The sequence below is a fragment of the Dama dama genome, chromosome 17, assembly GCF_033118175.1.
Source record: "Dama dama isolate Ldn47 chromosome 17, ASM3311817v1, whole genome shotgun sequence".
Taxonomy (NCBI): Eukaryota; Metazoa; Chordata; class Mammalia; order Artiodactyla; family Cervidae; genus Dama; species Dama dama.
In genome coordinates, this window is record NC_083697.1 from 9,470,917 (window position 1) to 9,485,775 (window position 14,859).

At 37.8% G+C, this 14,859-nt stretch overlaps 1 non-coding gene and 1 pseudogene across 1 annotated transcript; both read left to right on the top strand.

Annotated features, from left to right (window-relative positions):
* Positions 1-7,959: 7,959 nt before the first annotated feature.
* LOC133071951 (small nucleolar RNA U2-19) lies at positions 7,960-8,044 on the top strand (annotated as a pseudogene).
* A 155-nt stretch (positions 8,045-8,199) lies between these two features.
* Positions 8,200-8,271, top strand: LOC133071950 (small nucleolar RNA U2-30). Its single transcript, XR_009696572.1, has one exon. It is a non-coding gene; the product is annotated as a small nucleolar RNA U2-30 (small nucleolar RNA).
* The last annotated feature ends 6,588 nt before the right edge of the window (positions 8,272-14,859 follow it).

Consider the following 14,859-nt stretch of genomic DNA (forward strand, 5'->3'; position numbering starts at 1 on the left):
ATATATATATATATGTGCATATGTGTATATATATAATATATATGTAGGAAGTTACATAATTACAAAGATTAAAACACATATAATATGGGATTCAGGGAAAAAAAAAAAAAAAAAAACTAGATACATGTAAGCCAAGCAAGGAAGTAGGAGAAAGCTTGAACTTGTCAATTTCTTCACCTTTTATAGTACTGTCTACAGTGGAAACAGGTAATTAAATATAAACAAACAAAGAAACTTTAAAAAGATATATTTTTCTTTAATCTTAATTTAAGATTTTTCATTTAAATAATTCTTTACATTGTAGTCAAATAATTCCTGTGTCACTTCACAGATAGAGGTGTTTTTAAGAGGATTATTTGACAAGTCCTCAGAAACATGACCCTAGCTCTATAGAATAAGGTTAGCAGAACTGCAGTTCTGGAGGAACAAATCAGACAGATAAATAGTATATCCTGTGAGCTTCCATTAATCACCCATCCATTTGCTTCAGAGCACAGGAAACAACCCAGTTGTAATAGTAGCTATGGAAACAACTTTACAAAGAGAATTAATAAACTTGTCTCCTTAGTCAAAAGACAGACATGCAATCAAGTCAATCAGAATGCAAGGCAATGACTTATCAATCCAAGAAGGATGGTTCACAGAATGGAAGTGACTTTTAAGCACACTTTTTAAGCAGTGGCAGCTGTATGTTTTACTGGAAAAAATAAATCTGGGTGACCCAGAACTCCAACATGAAATTTCAACATGATTTAACAGGGAGACTTCAAGCAATTAAATGTAAATAAATAGAATCAACTTTTTATTATCTTTATTATAAAAAACAAAAAGAGCAATGAATTTTTCTATTTTTCTTTCCTGGAGAACAACAGAAACCTAAAGCCCAGTGTTAAAATTACCCTACAGAAAAAGGCCAATGAGTGCATTCACTGCACTGCCATGTTGAACAACTGTGCCCCTAAACTCAAAGTCAGGGAGCAGTTGACCCACACATGAAGTCAAACTCCTGACTTCATGTTCTGACCCATGATCACATCTTGAATCATATGACTGCTGGAAGACAGACAGGGTTAATTAGCCTTGCAGGAGCTGGGGGAAGGGGCAGGAGACCCCAGTAAGAATAGGAACACATGTCCATTGGTGACCATTCAACAGCTTCTGAGCTATTTTACACAGGGTCAGTTTAGCCAAAGAAAGCAGGAAAGCTAACTAAAACTTAATTCTAACATAGATAAAAAACAACTTTGGATTTGGTCCCACAAATCTCCAGTATTAATCTGAAGAAGAAAAACCAACAGTAAGAAAAAAAGAAGAAAATACATAGAAGTCAAAGAGAGAGAGGGACCACCTAAGAGCATTACCTTTGGGGATTCTTTGGGTTCCTGAATACATCCATTGGACTGATGTTTCTCAACAAAAATCCCACTCTTCGGGGGCCCAAGAGGAAGATGCTCAATTCCCAGTGTAGAGGAGGTAAAATTTCTCTTCCACCTTGTCACAGTTTCCAGCTGGGACAGATTAACAAGAGGAAAGGATACTAATTTATATTAAATAAATTTTATACATACATGGGAATCCCCAAAGGAAAATTAAGTCCTACAGAATTGCCCAGGCCTCAGTGTTCATGTTCATTTATGAGGACCCCAACAAAGAGATGCAATCGTGAAAAAGTAACTAAAATAAATGGATGACTTAAGGAAGATAAAAATTGCCATGGCAAGGTCTGTTGTCTGGGCCTCAACTTTCTGGCTCTGGAGTTAAGAATGCTTGCTTCCTTCTCATACGAGGACTGCATCTGTCACCTGGGAATTTCATATGCTTCTTTCAGGAAGTAAAAGGGATGTCAGAGTTCCTTTCTCACAACTGCTATTTTTCAAGCACATTTACCTCAAGATAATCAACCTACAGAAGCAGCAAATTTGTGATACATCCAAGACTCCCTTGCTAGCATGTATTTGCTTTCCATTGAAGGTGGCCTAGTGGTAAAGAACCCAACTACTAATGCAGAAGACATAAGAAACACAGGTTTGATCCCTGGATCAGGAAGATCCCCTGGAGGAGGGCATGGCAACCCACTTCAGTATTCTTGTCTGGAGAATCCCATGGACAGAGAAGCCTGGTGGGCTACAGTCCAAATGATCACAAAGAATTGGACACAACTAAAGTGATCGCATGCACACACACACACAAGCTTAAAGATACTTATTAACTCCTGCAAAGCTTCAGGAATGCATATCTTTCTTGTGGTTTCCTACCCATGGTCTAGTATGTGATAATCATATACAGTAGACCCTTGAAGGAATATATCCCAAGACCTTCAGTAAAACTCAGGTTTATGAATATTGCAAGAATTTATTTCCTTTAGAAATATCTTTTTTTCTTGCAAACAGCCATAAATTACAAGAATTGTAATAACCATAGTCCTTCTCTTTCTTCCCCCAAGTAGTGATATTAATTGATTTCCCTATGCTCTCTCAAAGTTAAACTATCATTTTATTCTTGAAAATTGAAATATGTGATGAAATAACAACAAAGATATTAAGAAATATTCTTTAGCTTCTTATAGCAGACACTACTTACAAATTAACATGCGGGAAGTGCAAGGATGACAAGTTATAACATGAAGCAAATGCACTATATTTGCCAGAAGCCAAAAATGACTAAATGACTCTAGCAGGAACAAAGAGACTGCACTGACAGGTTGACATGATAATGAGATTTTGTGTCAAAACCATAAAAACACAAATTTAAATGAAGGAAGTGTGAAAACTGAGACTAATATTACAAAGTGTCTTTCTACATTCTCTTGTCTTACTGTCCATTGCCTTTTGGCATTTGAAATGTAAAAGTAAATATTGTCTTTGATATAGATAATATGATTTTAATGAAAAAGAATGGCCTTAACAGACAATAAGACCAAGTTTCAGATAATTATCCTAAGGTTGACAGATACACTATCTTAAAATCATGTACTTTGCTTATTTGAAGAGTCAATAATCCAGTATAAAAATCTGACTTATGCAGTGACTTAGGCATGAAGTTGGTGAGGTGTTTAACTTGGTGGATATAATAGAATGTAACAGCTCAGGCTGCTAAAAATACCATAGGTGATTTGCTGAATCTTTTTGAATGAACATGGTAAAATGTGATTGGACACACATTAACATTTTTCCAGGATAAAATTATCTATAGCTGTGGCCCATGATGTTGGAATTTGAGATTTTAACCCTCCTTGTATCTGTATACTTAAATGCACCTCAAAAGGTTCCTCTTGATAGCTCCCGGCCTTCCTCCTATGTAAATATTTGCCTGATTTGCTATCAATTGTTTGCCAGCTTTTTATTCAGATGCATTTTTGACAGGATCCTCAACATACATAAGAAGATGCTTAGGTTTCCCTGACCTCATCTGTCTTCACACTTAACTAAAATGACTGGACTAAAAACACTGGAAATAGCTTCATGGAAGCACATGCCCAAGAATATGTAACTCATTTCAACTCTTTCCCAACAACCCTTTGTGGTATACAATATATATTTTTTTCATTTATTTTTATTAGTTGGAGGCTAATTACTTTACAACATTGTAGTGGGTTTTGTCATACATTGACATGAATCAGCCATGGATTTACATGTATTCCCCATCCCGATCCCCCTCCCACCTCCCTCTCTACCCACTCCCTCTGGGTCTTCCCCATGCACCAGGCCCGAGCACTTGTCTCATGCATCCATACAATATTTTTAAAGTATCATCTGATTTGTAGATTTTCTTCTGGTGCCCTAAAGTTGGTTCCTAAATTAAGCAAGATGGCAAACAGGACTTCAGATCTCATGTTTTGCACTCTTGTAGGGTTGTTTTCCTTTGACACAAACCAAAGAAATTGAGGCCTTCTTGCTTCTATTTAGGTCTGTGTAAACACAAAAGATCATTCAAAAGAAATGCAATTGCAGTTCTGAAAGCACTGGTGAGCTCTTTTATAAAGGTTTCTTTGGAATAGTCGATGGATTGCAGGCAAAGGTGGATATAAAATTGGAAACAGGGCAAAGAACATATGAAAGGATTTCTAAAGATCCTTCTTTATCTCCATCCCTTGAGTCCTCATTCATTAAAAGAGCTGCTCATCTTTGTCCATTCACAAAATTCAAAGCTTACTTCATCTCCTTATTAGATCCAACTTATTTTCCAAACTTTTCCTTTGTAAGGTATTCCACCTCTCATGTGCTCCCTTAAATTACAATATCTACCAACCCAAATAGCATAGTAAAGACAAGCTGTGAAGATTTTTAAAGGAAGTGGGTAGGGGAAGGAACTAAGGATATTTTATAATGAACACAGCAATGAATTTCAAACACATATCCTTATTATTTCTCAATGTCATAGTGTCAAAGTAAAATTTATCCTGTCACATTGCATTTTACTTTGACATTATGTCGCTGGAAAATAATAGTGGACGTGTGTCTGAAATTCATGACTATATTCATTATGAAATGTGTGCCAAGCATAAATGCTCATTGCTAGGTCTCTTAAATGATCACAAAAGACATAGAATTCTTTCGGGTCTCAGAATCAGCAATTGTGCTTCATCTAATGATTTAGCTTGTGATTATCTTATGGTGAGTGCAAATCATGTGATTTATTGTACCATGAACTAGAAAACCTAGAACCACATTGGGGTTACTGCTGTAGCCAGTGCACCCAAAGGTATGTATTTTATCTTGTTGCTCTCATTTCTCTTTGTCCCATTTTCTTTTATATTTTTAAACATTTTAATTGTAATTAAAATACACATAACAAAAAATGTGCTATGTCAACCAATCATTAAGTGTACAGTTCAGAAGCGTTCATAATATTCTCACTGTTGTGCAACCAGTATCCAGAACACTTTTCATCTTTCAGAACTGAAACTCTATGCACGTTAATTACCTTCTCAGGTTCATCTTTACCAGCTGAGTCACTAGAGAAGTCCCAATAAGGTATAGAATGCTTAACAAATTTTGTGATTCGTTACGAATCATAGCCTCATTGTGACAAAGGAGCTTACGTAATTCAGGGAAGCTATAAGTCATGACAGGCAAGGCCAACCAAGAGGGATTGGTCATAACTGAGAGTTCTGACAAAACATAGTCAACTGGAGGAGGAAATGGCAAACCACTCAGTATTCTTGGCATGAGAACCCCACGAACAGTATGAAAAGACAAAAAGATATGACATCAGAATATGAGCCCCCCAGGTCAGAAGGTGTCCAAAATGCTACCAGGGAAGAGCAGAGGACAATTATTAATAGTTCCAAAAAGATGAAGCAGCTGGGCCAAAGCAGAAATGACACTCAGTTGTGGATGGGTCTGGTGGTAAAAGCCCGATGCTTTAAAACTAATATTGCAAAGGAATCTGGAATGTTAGGTCCATGAATCAAGGTAAATTGGAAGAGGGCAAGCAGGAGATGCCAAGGATGAACATTGACATCCTAAGAATCAGTGAACTAAAATAGACAGGAATAGGCAAATTTAAATCAGATGACCATTATATCTACTACTGTAGGCAAGAATTCCTTAGAAGAAAGGGAGTAGCCCTCATAGTCAACAAAAGACTCAGAAATGTAATGCTTGGGTGCAATCTCAAAAACGACAGAATGATCTTGTCATATCCATGTCAAACCATTCAATATCCCAGTAAGCCAAGTCTATGCCCCAAGCCCTTGATGCTGAAGAAACTGAAGTTGAATGGTTCTGTGAAAATCTAAAAGACTTTCTAGAACTAACATCAAAAAAGAAAAGATGTCCTTTTCATTATAGGGAATTGGAATGCAAACATAGGAAGTCAAGAGATACCTGGAGTAACAGGCGAGGTGGCATTGGAGTACAAAATGAAGCAGGGCAAAAGCTAACAGAGTTTTGTCAAGAGAACAAACTGATGATTGCAAATGCCCTGTTCCAATAATATAAGAGATAACTCTGCACAAGGACTTCACTAGATGTCCGATACTGAAATCAGATCAATTATATTCTTTGCAGCCAAAGATGAAGAAGCTCTATACAGTCAGCAAAAACAAGATCTGGAGCAGACTGTGGCTGAGATCATCAGCTCCTTATTGCAAAATTGAGGTATAAGTTGAATAAACTAGGAAAACCACTAGGCTATTCAGGTATGACCTAAGTCAAATCAAACCCTTTATGACTATACAGTGCAGGTGATGAATAGATTCGTGGGGTTATATTTGGTACACAGGGTGCCTGAAGAACTATGGACAGAGATGTGTAGCATTATACAGCAGGTGATGACCAAAACCATTCCAAAGAAAAAGAAATGCAAGAAACCAAAGTGGTTATATGAGGATGCCTTACAAATAGTTGAGAAAAAAAGAGAAAAGTGAGTTTTTCAGTTGTGTCTGTCTCTTTGAGAACTCATGACTATAACCTGGGAGGCTACTCTGTCCACAGAATTCTCCAAGCAAGAATATTGGAGTGTATTGCCATTTCCTCCTCCAGGGGATCTTCTGAACCCAGGTATCGAACCGCTGTCTCCTGAATTGCAGGCAGATTCTTCACCATCTGAGTCACCATGGAAGCCCAAGAAAAGAAGAGAAGTAAAAGGCAAAGGAGAAAGGAAAAGATACACCCAACTGAATGCAGAGTTCCAGAGAACAGCAAGGAGAGATAAGAAAGCCTTCTTAAGTGAACAATGCAAAAAAAAATAGAGGAAAACAATAGAATGGGAAGGGCTAGAGGTCTCTTTAAGAAAACTGGAGGTATCAAGAGAACATTTCATGCAAGGATGGACATGATAAATGACAGAAATGATAAAGACCTAACAGAAACAGAAGAGAGTAAAAAGAGGTGTCAAGAGTACACTGAAGAGCTATACAGCTGGAATCAAGATTGCTGGAAGGAATATGAAACCACCCTAATGGCAGAAAACCCAGAGGAACTAAACCTCTTGATGAAGGTGAAAGAGGAAAGTGAAAAACCTGGCTTAAAAGTCAACATTCAGAAAACTAAGATCATGGCATCTGGTGCTATCACTTCATGGCAAATCGATGGGGAAAAGATAGAAACAGTGACGGACTTTATTTTCTTGGGCTCAAAAATCACTGCAGATATGACCGCATCCACAAAATTAAGAGACGCTTGATCCTTGGAAATTGAAGGCTATGACAAATATAAACAGCACATTATTTAAAACCAGAAACATCACTCTGCCAACAAAGGCCCATATAGTCAAAGCTATGGTTTTTCCAGTAGTCATGTACAGATGAGAGAGGTGGATGAAGGATGAGAGAGGATAATTAAGGGTGAATGTCAAAGAATCGATGCTTTGGCATCAATTGATAATTGATCATTGATAATTGCAGTCCTGGAGAAGACTCTTGAGAGTCCCTTGGACTGCAAGGAAATCCAACCAGTCCATCCTAAAGGAAATCGATCCTGAATATTCATTGGAAGGACTGATGCTGAAGTTGAAACTCCAATACTTTGGCCACCTGATGCTAACAGTCAAATGTTTGGAAAAGACTGATTCTGGGAAAGATTGAGGGCAGGAGGAGAAGGGGGCAACAGAGAATGAATTGGTTAGATAGCATTGCTGAATCAATGGGCTTGAACTTGAATAAACTCCAGGGGATGATGAAGGACAGGGAAGCCTGGTTCCCTGCAATCCATGCAGGTAATCAGACACGATTGAGTGACTGAACAAAAACAATGACCCAGATAATTACGATGGTATGGTCACTCACCTAGAACTTGACTTCCTGGAGTCTGAAGTCAAGTGGAACTTAGGAAGCATTACTACAAAGAATGCCAGTGAATGTGATGGAATTCCAGCTGGCTATTTAAAATCCTAAAAGATGATACTGCTAAAGTGCTGCACTCAATATGTCAGCAAATTTTAAAAACGCAGCAGTGGCACAGAACTAGAAAATGTCTGTTTTCATTCTAATACCAAAGAAGTGCAATGCCAAAGAATGTTCAAAAACTACCATACAGTAGCCAAATCTGAGCATCAGACGACCACCCAGTGTACCTGATGCATGATCTCTGTAGTTCTGAGAAGCAAAATAATTTAAAATAAGGGGTGTGTGTGTGTGTGTGTGTGTGTGTGTGTTTGGGGGTGTGTGTGTAAAGGTGACTGGATAATTAAGGGGCTTATTGGTGGGTAAGTGAGAGTTGGTTGTGGGTGTACATGTATGAAAGGCTGATCAGTTCTGAGCAATGATGAAAAGTTTTTACTGCAGAACTTTATATAACTATGAAGGTTTCTACACTTGATCTGAGCTCAGAATAAAAAAAAAAAAAAAAACAAACAAAAAACTACCATACAGTAGTGCTCAATTCTCATGCTAGTAAGATTATGCTCGAAATTCTTCAAGCTAGGTTTCAGCAGTATGTGAACCAAAAACTTCCAAATGTACAAGCTGGCTTTAGACAACTTGTACAGAGATCAAACTGCCAACATTCATTGGATCATAGAGAAAGCAAAGGGATTCCAGAAAATCATTTACTTTTGCTTCACTGACTACACTAAAGAATTTGTCTGTGTGGATCACAACAAACTGTGGGAAATTCTTAAAGAGATGGAAATACCAGATCACATTATCCATCTCCTGGTAAACCTGTATGTGGTGAGAAACCAGTATGTAGGGCAAGAAGCAATCATTAGAACCTTATATGGAACAACTGATTGGTTTAAAATTTGGAAAGGAATAAGACATGCCTGTCTATTGTCACCCTGTTTATTTAACTTCTATATAGAAGACATCATGCAAAATGCTGGGCTGGATAAATCACAAGCTGGAATCAAGATTGCTGGGAGAGAAACTTAACTGCTGACTCAGCAGTAAAAAAACAAACCAAAAAAAAAAAACACCTGCCAGTGCAGGAGACACAGGTTCATTTCCTGATCCAGGAAGATCCCACATGCCCTGGAGTAACTCAGCCTGTGTGCTACAACTACCGAACCTGTGCCCCAGAACCTGAGATCCACAACTCCTGGAGCCCATGTGCCTAGAGTCTGTGCTCCACAGACTTATTGAAGCCACCACGACAGGAACCCGTACACCACAAGCAGAGAAAAGTTCCTGCAACAACAAAGGACCAGCACAGCCAAGAATAAACAAATAAAATTAATTTTTAAAAATTGCTGAGAGAAATAACAACAACCTGAGATATGCAGATGATAGCTCTCTAATGCCTCTTGATGAGGGTGAAAAAGCTGTCTCAAAAATCAATATTCAAAGAACTAGGATCATGGTGTCCAGTCCCAGCACTTCATGTCAAATAAATGGGGGAAAAGTGGAAGTAGTGACAGACTTTATTTTCTTGGGCTCCAAAATCACTGCAGATGCTGACTGAAGCCATGAAACTAAAAGGAAAAAAAAAAAAAACCTCTTGCTCCTTGGAAGCAAAGTTATGACAAACCTAAACAGTATATTAAAAAGTAAAGGCATCACTTTGCCAACAAAGGTCTGTACATTTAAAGCTATGCTTTTTCCAGTATTTATGTATGGATATGAGAGTTGGACCATAAAGAAAGTTGAGTGCCAAAGAATTGATGCCTTTTGAAATGTGGTGTTGGAGAAGACTCTTGAGAGTCCCTTGGACTGCAAGGAGATCCAACCAGTCCATCCTAAAGGAGATCAACCATGAATATTCACTGGAAGAACTGATGCTGAAGCTGAATCTCCAATATTCTGGCCACCTGATGCAAAGGGCCACACTCATTTGAAGAGACCCTGATGCTGGGAAAGATTGAAGGCAAAAGGAGAAGGTGGCAGAGGATGAGATGGTTAGATAGTATCACCAACTTAATGGATATGAATCTGAGCAAATTCTGAGAGAGTGAAGGACAGGGAAGCCTGGCATGCTGCAGTCCACACGGTCATAAAGGGTAGGTCACGACAGTTACTGGACAATGTTTTCCCCTTCCCCACCACCCCTGGCAACCACCATTGTACTTTTTAACTCTATGATTTTGACTACATATAAGAGTCTCATGTAAGTGGAACCAAACAATATTTGTCTTTTGCTGACTAGCTTATTTTATTCAGCATAATGTTCTCAAGGTTTATTTGTGTTGCAAAATATATCATAATCTCCTTCCTTTTTAAGGCTGAACATATTCCTTTGTGTGTATAGACCATATATTGCTTATCTATTCATATATCAGTAGACACATGAGTTGTTTCCTCCTTGTGGCTGTTTTGAATAATGCTACTATGAACATGGATATACAAATATGTCTTCAAGACCCTGCTTTTAATTACTTTGTGTATATACACAGAAGTAGAATTTCTGGATCATATGGTAATTTTATTTTTATTTTTTTTTGAGGAGCTAGCATATGATTTTCCACAGTGGCTTTACTATTTTACATTAACACCAACAATGTGCAAGGGTTCCAATTTCTCCACATCCTTGCCTTGCCAAAACTTATTTTCTGTTTTGTTTTTTTTTGTGTGTGTGTGTGTGTGAGTGTGTTTTAATAGTAACCAACCTACTTAATGGGCTTCCCAGGTGGCTCAGTGAGTAAAGAATCTGCCTGCAGTACAGAAGATGCAGATTTGATCCCTGGGTCAGGAAGATCCCCTGGAGGAGGGCATGGCAACCCCCTCCAGTATTCTTGCCTGGAGAATCCCATGGACAGAGGCGCCTGGTGGGTCTCAAAATGTGGGACACGATGAAGCAACGGAGCACAGCCTAACTAATGGGGTCAAGTGGAGTCTCAATTGTGGTTTTGACTTACGTTTTTCCCATGGTTAAGGATGTTGAGCATCTTTACATGTGCTTATTAGTTGCATGTATATCCTCTTTGGAGAAATGTCTATTCAAGTCTTTTGCCCATTTTTTAAAAATCGATTATTTGTTTTTGGATATCACTGAATGGTAGATGGTTGTTATGTATTCTGTATGTTAAACCCTTCTATGATACATGACTTGCAAACACTGTCTTCCATTCAGTAGACTGCCTTTTCCCTGTATTGATTATGTGCCCAGAAGTTTTCATGTCATCCAGTTTATCTATTTTTCCCTTTTTTGCCTGTGCTTTCCATGTCATATCCAAGAAGTCATTATCGAAATCAATGTCATGAAATATTCCTTATATGTTTTCTTCTAAAAATTTTTTACATTTAATTTTAATCATATCTAAAACTATATTTTTGTATTTTTCTTTATATTTAGATTGTATAAATTACCTTAAATTAATTTTTGAGCAAGAGATATATGAATAGATATAAGATAACACTTTTATATTATTTAACTCTTTTAATTCCTTAAACCCTCTCCAAGCTAATTGGCAACTGTGCTATATATTTTAAACAGTCTTGCAATTGATTCTATATTATGCATTTGAATCTTTATGCACATCTGTTTATTCCACTAAGATATGCCTAAAATGCTTCATGCCTCAGAAGATCTAGTTAGGAATAATAGCTAAATAAAATAGCCAAGTTAATAAAATTGATTTCCTGCAAAGCTGTGAAATAGTGGCTAGAGTAATAAATTTTCAAAACCATAGACAGTCAGCCTCTTCTCCACAGCATGTTATATATATATATATATATATATATATATATATATATATATATATATATATATCTTTTTTATCTCTCTTTTTTATTATTTTAGTTCTTTTTTCCCCTTTTTCTCTGCTCCTTTTTTTATATTCTCAGCTTTCTTCTTTCCAATTCCCTTTTCTTCACAATTTTACTCTTCTTCCTTATTTTTAACCTTCTCTTCATCTCTTTTCCCTATTTATTTTTAAAAGACTCCTGCTTTTAAGTGCATTCCTCTAATTATACTCTATATCTGATATAAAAAATGTCTTACATTGAGCAAATAAATATTCTTACCTTTATAAATCTGTTCTCAATTTTCCCACCACAATTCACTTTTCCCAATATTGTCTATTTAAACTAGACAATTAAATTGTCTAATTAATTGAATTTATATTATTGTAGCTCAGATAAAACAATAGACTGCATCCCTTTGCATTTCTCAGTTCACAGAGTTTTCACATTATTTTTCAGTTGCTTCGCCCAACCTTTTGTGATCCCATGGGCCGTAGCACACAAGGACTCTCTGTCCTCTTCTGTCTCCCCAAATTTGTTCAAATTCATGTCCATCGAGTCCATGATACTATCTAATTATCTCATCCTCTGCCACCCCTTCTCCTTTTGCCGTCAATTTTTTCCAGCATTGGAATCTTTCCCAGTGAGTTGGCTCTTGGCATCAACTGGTCAAAGTATTGGAGCTTCAGCATCAGTCCTCCCAAAGAACATTCAGCGTCGATTTCCTTTAGGAATGACTGGTTTGAACTCTTTACAGTCCAAGGGACTCTCAAGATTCCTCCACCACCACAATTGGAAAGCATCGATTATTCAGCACGTAGCCTTCTTTATTGTCCAGCTCTCACATCTGTACTTGACTACTGGAAAAACCATACTTTTGACTATTTGGAACTTTATCAGCAAAGGAACCTCTTTCCTTTTTTCATTTGCCATCTAGGTTTGTCATAATTTTCCTTCCAAGGAGCATGAGTCTTTTAATTTCAAGACTACAGTTGCCATCTGTAGTGATTTTGGAGCCCAAGAAAAGATAATCTGTCACTGTTTCCAGTTTTCCCATTTTTATTTGCCATGACGTGACGGGACCTGATGCCGTGATCTTAGCTTTTTGAATGTTGATTTTCAAGACAGCTCTTTCACTCTCCTTTTTCACCCTCATCAAGAGACTAATTCCTCTTCACTTTCTGCCATTTGAAAGATATCATCTGCATATCTGAGGTTGTTGATATTTCTCCCAGAAATCTTGATTCCAGCTTGTGATTCATCCATCCCAGCATTTCTCATGATGTCCTCTGCACATAAGTTAAATAGGCAGGGTGACAATATACAGCCTTACCATACTCCTTTCCCAATTATGAACCAGTCAGTAGTTCCATGCCTGGTTCTAACTGTTGCTTCTTGACCCACATACAGGTTTCTCAGGAGACAGGTAAGGTGGTCTGGTATTCCAACCTCTTATAGAGATCTGTTTTCCACAGTTTGTTGGGATCCACACTAAGGCTTTAGCATAGTCAATGAAGCACACGTAGGTGTTTTCCTGGAATTACCTTGGTTTCTCCATGATCCATTGGGTATTGCCAATATGATCTCTGGTTCCTCTGCCTCTAGAAAACCCAGCTTGTACATCTGGAAGTTCTCAGTTCATGTACTGTTGAAGCCTAGCTTGAAGGATTTTGAGCATAACCTTACTAGCATGTGAAATGAACGCAATTGTATGGTACTTTGAACATTCATTGGCATTGCCTTTCTTTGTGATTGGAATGAAAACTGACATTTTCCAGTCCTACAGTCATTGCTAAGTTTTCCAAATTTGCTGATATATTGAGAACAGCACTTTACCAACATCATCTTTTAGGATTTTAAATAACACAGCTAGAATTCCATCTCTTCCACTAGCTTTGTCTGCAGTAATGCTTCCTAAGCCCCACTTGATTTCACACTCCAGGATGTCCTGTTCTAGGTGAGTTATCACACCATCATGGTTATCCATGTCATTAAAAGGTTTTTTGTATAGTTCTTCTGTGTATTCTTGTCATCTCTTCTTAATCTCTTTGGTTTTGTTACGTCCTTACCTTTTCTATTCTTTATCATGTCCATGCTTGCATGACATATTCCCTCCAATTTTCTTGAAGAGATCTCTAGTCTTTCCATTCTATTTTTTCTGTCTATTTATTTGCATTGTTCACTTAAGAAGGCCTTATTGCTCCTTGCTCTTCTCTGGAACTCTGTATTCAGTTGGGTATATCTTTCCCTTTATCCCTTGACTCACTTCTCTACTTTCTTTGGCTATCTGTAAGGCCTCCTCAGACAACCACTTTGCCTTCTTGCATTTCCTTTTCTTTGGAATGGTTTTGATCACTGCTTCCTATGCAGTGTTATGAACCTCTGTCCATAGTTCTTCAAGCCATCTGTCTACCATATCTAATCCCTTGAAGCTATTCATCACTTCCACTGCATAATCATAAGGGGTTTGATTTGGGGCACACCTGAGTTGCTTGGTCGTTTTGCCCTGAAATCTTCCTGAGTTTTGCCATCAGGAGAGTGTGATCTGAGCCACAGTCAGCTCCAGTGTTCCTTTGCTGACTGTGCAGAGTTTCTCTATCTAGGCTGCAAGCAACACAATAATCTGATTTCAGTGTTGACCATCTGCTGATGTACATGTGTAGAGTTATCTTTTGGGTTGTTGGAAATGGGTGTTTGCTATGACCAGCATGTTCTCTTGACAAAATTCTGTTAACCTTTGCCTTGCTTCATTTTGTACCACAAGGCCAAACTTGTCTGTTATTCTGGCTATCTCTTGACTTTCTACTTTTGCATTTCAATCTCCTATGATGAAAAATACATTGTTTTGGTGTTAGTTCTAGAAGGTGTTGTAAATCTTCAGAGAACCTGTCAACTTCAGCTTCTTCGGCATCAGTGGTTGGTGCATAGACTTGGATCACTGTGATGTTGGATGATTTGACATGGAAACGAACCAAGATCATTCCACAATTTTTGAGACTGCACCCAAGTACTGCATTTCAGACTCTTCTGTTGACTATGAGGGCTACTCCATTTCTTCTAAGGGATTCTTACCCACAGTAGTAGATATAGTGGTCATGTGAATTAAATTTGTCCATTCCCATCTATTTTAGTTCACTGATTCCTAAGATGGTGGCATTCAATCTTGCCATCTCCTGCTTGACCACACCCAATCTACCTGGATTCATGGACTGAACATTCCAGTGTCCTATGCAATGTTGCTCTTTACAACAGACTTAACTTGTACCACCAGACAGATCCAAAATCAAGTGTCATTTCTG